At 37.1% G+C, this 9,379-nt stretch overlaps 1 long non-coding RNA gene across 1 annotated transcript in view; it reads left to right on the forward strand.

Annotated features, from left to right (window-relative positions):
- Positions 1-391: 391 nt before the first annotated feature.
- Positions 392-9,379, forward strand: part of LOC115295565 — a 16,790-nt gene continuing 7,802 nt past the window's right edge. Inside the window, exons 1-2 of the long non-coding RNA XR_003910471.1 lie at positions 392-448; positions 4,798-4,838. This is a non-coding gene — a long non-coding RNA (uncharacterized LOC115295565). The remainder of the gene's footprint in view (positions 449-4,797; positions 4,839-9,379) is intronic.

Consider the following 9,379-nt stretch of genomic DNA (forward strand, 5'->3'; position numbering starts at 1 on the left):
CTTATTGGGTACAGTTAAGAGTTTAAACAGAGGCACAGAATATGCTGTACAAGGTGGATTCTAGAATGCCTGTTGATTGCTGCAAAACGCCATTACGGATCAAGTAGCTTACAATCAGATAAAGAATTTCTTTTTAGCAAAGGTCACTGTCTGTGGAGAAGATGCTGAAGGATTTTGGAAACAATGTCTGCACCAGCCAAAGGTAGATAAGGAGTCTTGAGGGTGAGGGGTGGGCATTGAGATTATTGGCCTCACTCACTCTGTCATTCAGTAATACAGTTTTCCAAGAACTCATGAGTAAGCCCATTTATGAAATGTGACTTCCTCAAAGGTGTGGAAAAATTTTGTCTTGCAGGTTGTACTTGTCTTTGTAATCTCAGCATCGTCTGGAGTCTGGCACACAGTGAAAGTTCACAACATGTTCCTGCTTCAAAGAGCTTCGCATTTGGTAAGTCATCATGACTCCTTATGATAATTACTGCTCTCAGACAAATAATGTCATAGGAATGCTGCTGTAAATGGAAAGAAAGATTTATCTTGAAATGTTAACATAGCCACAGCTAGATTACCTTCTTAGTATCTGTTAATTGAAGGTTGAACAAAACAGTAAGGTCCCTACACTTTCAAAAATTATAGAATTCTTGAAATAATCACACAGTTCCTTTTCACACAAAACATCTGCTATGTCACTACATGCCTAAACATTCCCAACAGTAATGATTTTTATCCAGGGAGGGTGGGGGAACATGAATGGATGGAATCAATTAGAAAGCCACTATTCCAGCTATTAAGACAGAGAGACATGTCGGTAGTAGGTTCTGTTTGCAGGAACACCAGTGTGTAAAATAACAGCAACTACCTTTTATTGAATGCCTACTAAAAGTCAGGTACCACACTAGGCACTTTACATATGTTATTACCTGCCCCAGATCACAGTTAATGAGCTACTGAGCCAAATACAAGCCCAGATCTGCCAGATTCCCAAGTCTGTATTTTCAGGTTGGTGGGCTTCTTTGGAGGCTGGGGCTGTTCCAGCAAAGCAGGGTATCAAGAAAAATTGCTGAGCAGCAGCAAACAGAAGGTGGGGGTGATATGCTGGGACTGGTGGGAAATCAGAGAGATGGAAACAGAGGGCTAAGCAAGAACCATGTCTGAGGAGAACAAAAAAGCATGGTTACTCATTTTCCTCATGAAACATTACTCAGGCTTTTGGGAGAGGTATGCAAATGGCTATGCAGAGCTGGAAAGCCCTGGGGCGGGGGGTCCTGAGGCTGTATCCAAGGCATTCCGCTTGGCCCTACTCTCTCTTTTGTGGGGTCATCTAGAAATCTATAGATTCCAATTATTTTACGTTCCTTTTAATGATTCTAAAAATGCTTAGTCTTACAAATATATGATATTTATATCATATCTCTATTTCAAAAGGACAGTCAGAACTGAAAGTGTAACTTTGATGTTGCTGTGATTTTTATGTTGTGAGAGCAAACCCCGTTTTCTGTTCAGTTTTTGATTACTACATTTAAAAATTTATAGTAGGGGAGCAAATTAATATCTAGCTTTGAAATGTGTTGAGTTGTCTAGATGCATTTTTCAAAGTTGTTTTAATACATACTGAGGGAAATGATCCTTTTCCACATAAACAACCTGGATCAAGTAAAAAATTTGCAAAAGCTATAAAGAAATTCAGGAGAAAGAGTTGACTGTGACAGAAAAGGTACGAAATCACTTTTCCTGAGCAGAAAAATAGAGTCATACTGGGAAATGTGGAGCCTCCATAGTTGAAATTTCTTTTTCTGTCAAACTAAAGAGAAGAAAAAGATAGTTTTGAAAGGGAGAAACACAAAATCCTCTGAGGAGATTACTTCAACAGCTAAATAGGAGGAGGTTGAGATAAAAGACAGTTACCATGTTGAGAAATACTCCTGGGGGGTCATTCATCTTTGATGAAATTGTATTTTTATACCAAAAATTGATACTTGAAGTAACATGGATAAAAAATTAGAGGTTCAGTTTTTAAAGTTTTAGGAAAGGATTAAGACTAAGAAGACATAAATGTAAGACAGAAAACTAATTCACTATATTTACATGTCTTTAAATATTGCCACATTTATTTACCCTGGTTATGCATGATATACTACCTAATTTTAATTTCAAATTTCCAAAAGAAAAAAAAACTATTATTGAATGGAAAAGCTCCCTGGACAGAGACTATGCTTTATATATCTCTGTAGCTCTCCACTTCTGTTCACTGGCAGCCCACAGGAAATGTTAGTAAATGAATGGTGAAAGAAATATGCGTTTTTCATTCAACTGCTCCTTTGGAAAGCCTATCCATTTGAACTCCAGGCAAAGAACCCAGGGCCCAGGGCCAAACTCAGAAGCCTTCTTGGAGCATGAATTTCCACATGTGATGCTATTGGGTTGGATGTGTGGCCAATTGGAGAATATATGCATCACCCAGAAGTATTTTTTTAATGTTTATTTATTTTTGAGAGAGACACAGATTATGAGTGGAGGAAGGGCAGAGAGAGAGAGAGGGAGACAGAGACTCTGAGGCAGGCTTCAGGCTCTGAGTTATCAGCATAGTGCCCAACACTGGGCCAAATTCATGAATAGTGAAATCATGACCTGAGCCAAAGTTGGATGCTTAACCAGTTGACTGAGCCACCCAGGTACCCCAAACTCAAAAATATTCAAATTTATTTTAGGTTTAAAATCCTGTGCCTTCCTAAGGCTGTAGGTGTGAATAGCAGTTCTTGGTGATGTTGATTGAGTGCCTACTATATTCTGGGTGATATGAATCTTTTCGATAACTCAGCAGTTAGGTATGTGAGCCTGTTTTAGAGATGAAGAAATAGGCTTATAAAAGCAAAATAATTTGCCCAAGTTTACCAAGCTTCTAAGTAATTCAGGTTGGATCTTGACCCAGGTCTGTCTTTTCTATGTTAACCATTGTTGATAGAAGCAAGCTTGTTGGAGGTGTATGAGGAAACAGAAACTTATGTAATAAATTACAAAGTCCAGCCTCTAAAGCAACAGCAAACATTTCATTTAATTTTACTTTGTTTTTGTATCCTGCAATGATATGAGTATTTTATTGACTTTAAAAGAAAAAAAGCTTTACAAGTGTTATTTTTGAATTCACAACGTTCCCATGAAGCACTGCAGAGAAATTCTTCACTTTTTACATTTAAGTAAACAGAAAAACAAAAGCCTAGAAGACAAAGGCTGTAATGCAGCTTTTCAAAGCAACCCAGCAAGGGAGCAATGTGGAGAAGGTGGAGCACAATGGCTGGTGCTTCATAATTAGTGCTCTAACCACAATGCGCTGCTGCTGTGCTTGGAATAACTGGGATGCTGTATTCTTGCATTTCACTATTGGGAGTTTTGAAATAAAATTTGAAGAAAATAAGATCACTAGGAAGATAAAGCCATTAATAATGATGATTTACATTACAAACGTTTTTCTAAGTCTCTAGGGTTTCTTACACTCTGAGCTTTCATAATACAGTTCAACACTTGCTTTTGAATCTATTAGGTACCGTAACCTACCGGTTGAGGTACAGGATTATTTCTTAAACATAAGGTGCGTGGAGACTTGATGATTAAAGAGCATTATGAAGTAAAAGACAGCTATCTTAGAAATAACAAGAGTTGGGGTGCCTGAGTGGTTTAGTTGGTGAGGCATCGGACTTTGGCTCATGTCATGAACTTGGCTCATGAGAACCCAGTGTCAGGCTCTGTACTGAGAACTCAAAGCCTGAAGCCTACTTTGGATTTTGTGTCTCCCTCTCTCTCTGCCCCTCCCTTGCTTGCACTCTTTCAAAAATAAAATGAAATAAAAAAGAAATAATAGCTAATAAATATTGAGAGTTCACTACCTTAAAGGCACTATACTAAGCATTTCATACTAATTTAGTGCCTCAAATAATCCTATGGAGGGGATAGTATTATCATCCCAACTTTACAAATGAGGAAACTGTGACACAGAAAAATTACTAGCATTCACAATTTTCAACCCTGGAGTCACATTTATAATTCTCTAAGACCAAGAAGTAGTACACAAATATTAGAAGCGTACGTACCTTATAGATAATTCTGTCCATCATTTCTTCCACTGGGCTCCATATAAGAACATATGGGTCAAACGGGTCCCTGGCCAAATAGTTTTGAAGATCATTTTTTTCTCTCTCTTGGTCAGTCACAACTTCAGATTGTTTAAATTCTTTAACAAGTTCATATCACCTCAAAATAAAAATTGTTTATTCATTAAAAAAACTATAAAACATGCTAAAAGCATTTGAAAAAGTTCTTTTTCATATATATTAAATCTCCCTTCTTTAATTTTATATATTTTTTTAAATTTTTTTAACGTTTATTCATTATTTGAGAGAGAGAGACAGAGTGTGAGCAGGAGAGGGTCAGAGAGAGAGTGAGACACAGAATCTGAAGCAGGCTCAGGCTCTGAGCTGTCAGCACAGAGCTTGATGTGGGGCTTGAACTCACAAATGGTGAGATCAGACCTGAGCTGAAGTCAGTCACTTAACCAACTGAGCCACCCAGGTGCCCATAATTTTATATTTTTATGTTATTAGCCAACTTTTCTTTGTTTAGCAAAACTACCTTAAGCAAAATAACTGAGTAATTAAAGATTGGTAAACTACAACTACCAATCCAAATCCAAGAGAAAAACGTTTTTATATTTTTTAAAAGGTTATAAAAAGACAGGAGACTATATGATGGAGTCCTTATGTAGCTCTGCGAAGCTTAAAATATATACTATCTGGTTCTTTGCAGAAAAAGCTTGCCAACCCCTGGAATAATCAAACACTGAAAGGGTAGGTACAATCTAAAGAGGTTTTTCTTACCCAACGTAAATATGAGATTGTTTTCTCTATTCTAGTACGGAAGGAACTAATTTACAGAATTAAGTAGCAGTTGAATCAAAATGTTTACTAAGTGTATTTAGCTTTGGCAGGCAAAAACATCATTCTACAAACTCAGGAGTAAAAGAAATGGAATTTATTTCTATAACAACTTACTTTCTATTTCTCATTCTATCCAGAAAGTTGAAAGTCATGTCAATTTGGGATTCCCTTCTTTTCCCAGGGCTGAGACTAATTTTTAGAAGATGGTTGGTTACAGAGTCCACATGTTGGTTCTGCTGAGACAGACCCTACCCTTTCTGCTCCTGGGTTACTGGTCTGTCTCAACTCTTGTGCAGCCCCGCTTCCCACGCACACGGCCTCGTCAGGACTTTCCTCTCAGTTACTTTCTGGCCACTGTCTAAGGCCACTATGGGCTTACTAAATAGAAGCTAGTTTCTTTCTGCTTGGATGACCTATTGCCTATAATTAACATTTGCTTATCTCAAGTCTTAGGCTTTCTCTAAGCTTTAAAAGGTATCACTCTTAGCATCACTATATTTTGTAATATCGCTTTTAGAGCGGTTGTTACATTATTAATTTTCTATTTTTGAACTTATTTGCTCCATGGTTTCTAAACACCTTTTGAGAATAGGCACCATTTTGTTTTTCATTTATGCATCTTATGTTCATAGTAGCTGCTGATACATACTAGGCCTAAAATACTGGTTCATGTTAATGAATGCATCTCCATTACAGAAGACTTTTTAGACTTAATCTTAGTTTTGGCAGCACTTGAGTTCTTGTATACATCAAGAATAAACATTACATTTCCCTTATTCTTTTACTTCCCTTATATCCAATGAGATTTTGTGCATGTGTGTATGTATATTTACACACACACACACACACACACACACACACACACACACACACACACCTGAGGTCTTTAAAGTTTCATATATAGTAGAAAGTAGAACTAGAACTGGTGAGGATATTAGATATTACCATATTCGATGGAGTCTTTCATTAAATATTAAAATAAGGTCCAGAATAGCTTCTGGTATATGGTGGCCACTAGTTGGGTAGACACTGAATGAACTTTGTATATAACAATCATTTATTTTAGATACACATTTTGTCTTGACCTTCACATACCCTAGCTCTCAATGTGGAAATGAAACAGCTCTAAGTCCCCCCTAATTTCTCCAAGTATTAACTTTGTTGCCTGCTCATCTGCTATCAAAAATGTACTTCTACAGACAACAGAAGACATCGCTTTAAATACCTGTCAAGGAGCTCAACCTTGATATGAGTACCATCCAGCAGCTTCAATGTGGAGCTGAAGCAGATAAAAGCCAATGAGGGAAACATACAGAAAGTTATAGCCCTGACTTACTTCTCCACAGAATTATCCTTAAATTCAGACTTATTTGCTTATTGGCTTTGTTCTGAGAATAAAGGTTGCACATTCCCTGTGAAATCACAGTTGAAGATTTTGGATGGTTCTAGGATAATGTCTCAACCAAAATTCAGTTAAACACAGTGGTATGTGTCTAGGCCTGTGTCCTGGGCAGCACAACTCAATCTGACAAACTGAGCAATATGGTCACTTTGGAGATGGTCTCTGCTGGGGAAAAGAAAAGGTGGGTACTTAATCAATCATCATCAAATACCTGAAATGCCCCTTAAAAGTACTTTTCTCATATCACTTCAATTCCCTGCACAAGTAGCCTTCTGATTATACGTGAAGAGAGGATATGTTGTGATTTAGAGATGCGACCATTCCAGTTACTGGAGTATTTTCCATTGTAATTCTAACTTGATAAAATTGATTTTTAAAAATGTATTCATGATATCAGTTAAATACAACTTTAGTAAATATCGATAAGGTCCAGTTACTGCCAAGAACCACTCAGCTAGCTACAAATTCCTAGACCAAGTTCTGAAAGGATGGGGACTATCTTCTTTAATTCTAGAAAATCAATAGCTGTCGTCCAACACCTGGTTACGTAGGAGCTTGTATATTTGCTGAGTGGAATGAATAAATGATGTGGACATAAAGTTAATTCATTTTGAGGTTTCTTGATAGCCCATTATATTCCCTCCTGTTGATTCTGAATTGTCTCCCTGAATAGATCTTCCTATTCAAATTCTAGCTAAGATTCTGTTCATTGTTAACATTCTTTATGAAAGAATTCACAATGTAACTTCCTTCTAAATTCTGGTGCCAGAAAAAATTAACTCTATGAAAAATTAAGTGCTTCCTTTTCTCCAGTGTAAAGACTTCATCATCCACACAATCTTTTTGTCTTCACTGCCAAAAAATTCAGATATATTTACATATAATTGCAATTATTTTACCTTCTGATTTCTTTTAAATAAGACCTCATTGTTTTCATCGTTTATTTGTTACACTTTAACATAATGCTATTTCTAAGTTTATCCATCTTAAATACCTACTGGCTTTTCATGGTAAGAGAACTGCCCGCTTGAGACCATCTCTCCCTGCTTTCTTTTCTTCCCTCAATCCCCAAGTTATTAGTCACTTATGCTGTTTTGTTGGTTACGTTTATCTTTATAACTTTATCTTTCTTCTTTGCTCCCTCTACCAGAGACAGTATCTCTCAACTACTTTCTTCATGTTTTCCACCCCTTACCAATCTCCTGTAAAGACACAGATGCCCTCTTCCCTTAGGTCTTCTTCCACCTCCTTTCAACCTTCCAATTTTTAACAGCTGTCTTTTTACATGGTCGAGGTTGATATTGACATTCAGCACCATAATCAATGTCTACTGTGCTCTATGGATTAATTCTAAAACAGTATGTTACTGTAACTATGTATATTCACTGAAGAGTTCAGCAGTATACTTCAAGCATTCTTGTATTCCATGTTGTTTTCCTGAAGCTCTGACTTTTCTTTCCCTTTTACTCAAAAAAAAAAAAAAATCAATATGCATCCTTATTGCTTTTGGTATAGTGGCACTGCGATGGAAGTCAGTTCTGAGGTTCTCATTTGGCCAGTACCTTGCTGCACGGCTGAACAAATTAATTACCTGCTTGAAGTTTGCATGGAATAAGAGGGCCCTGACCTTTTAGAAAGCCATCACTATGGATGATCTCTAAGTTAGGCACTCAGAGGACTTCAAAGAAAGTATATCCTTCATTAGTGAAGTCACAACACTCAAATCAGCTTCATAAAATATAAAGTTAAGGCCTTCCATGACTGAGGGGGGAGGGGCGTGAGTGGAGAGAAGAGACTTTTTAAAGTAAACTTCTAAACAGACAAGAAGCAAATGTATAGAATCTAAGAAGAAAAAAAACGTATTTAAAAAATAAAACTAGCCAAATAAAAAGTTAAGAGCTGGTCTTACACAAATAACAACAGAAAGTATTCCTAGCAGTAATAAAATGTATATCTAGTACTTAAGACAAATAAAGGAATATTTTCAAAATAAAACATCTTAAAAGTAGGCCAAATATACATTCCGCTTAATCTAATGGTTTATATAAGCTTAAATCATGTATTCATACTTAAAGCTTCTAACTAGCAAAGTCTCCTATCAACTGAGTGCCTTCCAAGTGCAAGGAACTATTCTAGGAACTAGAGGCAAACTTGAAAATCCAGACAGGTGTTCAAGGACTTGCAGTCCAGAGGCGGCATGCAAGAAAGGAATAAATCACATCACACTGTACAGGGTGCCATGTGAGTAAAGACCACCTGCCTGCCTGAAAGACTTAGGGGAAGAGCACCAGGGGAGATTTCAAGGATAAAGACTTTCTCAGGAGACAAAAGGAAGGGAAGGGTATCATAGAAAGAAGAAACAGTTCAACAGATCTGATCTGAGAAATCAGCCATCTGGATAATGGCTCATATTATCAGTGTGAGGAGAGCAGAGAAAGCAGGACAGTCAGCTAAGAAACATACCAGAAAGGCTTTACATATCACATGACAAAAAAGGATTTCAATCCAAAGTAACTGAAAACTTTCATGAAATAATCTGATTTGTATTATCAAGGTAAGACCGAAAGGAATCAGGACTTGGCAAAATTCCAGTGAGAAAGTTCAAGTACTCTGTGTTACTCTGCTAGGGCTGCCATAACAAAACACAACAGACTGTGTGGCTTCAACAACAGAAATTTTTCACAGTTCTGGAAGCTAGAAATCCAAGATCAAGGTACAGGCAGGGTTGGATTGTCCAGAAGCTTCTCTTTTTGGTATGCACATGGCATCACATGGTCTTCTCTCTCTCTCTCTCCTCTCTCTCTCTCTCTCCCTCTCCCCCTCTCTCTCTCTCTCTCTCTCTCTCTATATATATATATATATGTACATATATATATATATATATATATATATATATATATATATATTCCTGATGTGTCTTCCTCTTCTCATAAAGGAACCAGTCATACTGAATTGGGGTTCTACCTAATGGCCTCTTTTTACCTTCCTCACCTCTTCAAAGGCCTCATCTCAGAATACAGTCATATCCTTAGGTACTGGAAGTTAAAAC

The sequence above is a fragment of the Suricata suricatta genome, chromosome 7, assembly GCF_006229205.1.
Source record: "Suricata suricatta isolate VVHF042 chromosome 7, meerkat_22Aug2017_6uvM2_HiC, whole genome shotgun sequence".
Taxonomy (NCBI): Eukaryota; Metazoa; Chordata; class Mammalia; order Carnivora; family Herpestidae; genus Suricata; species Suricata suricatta.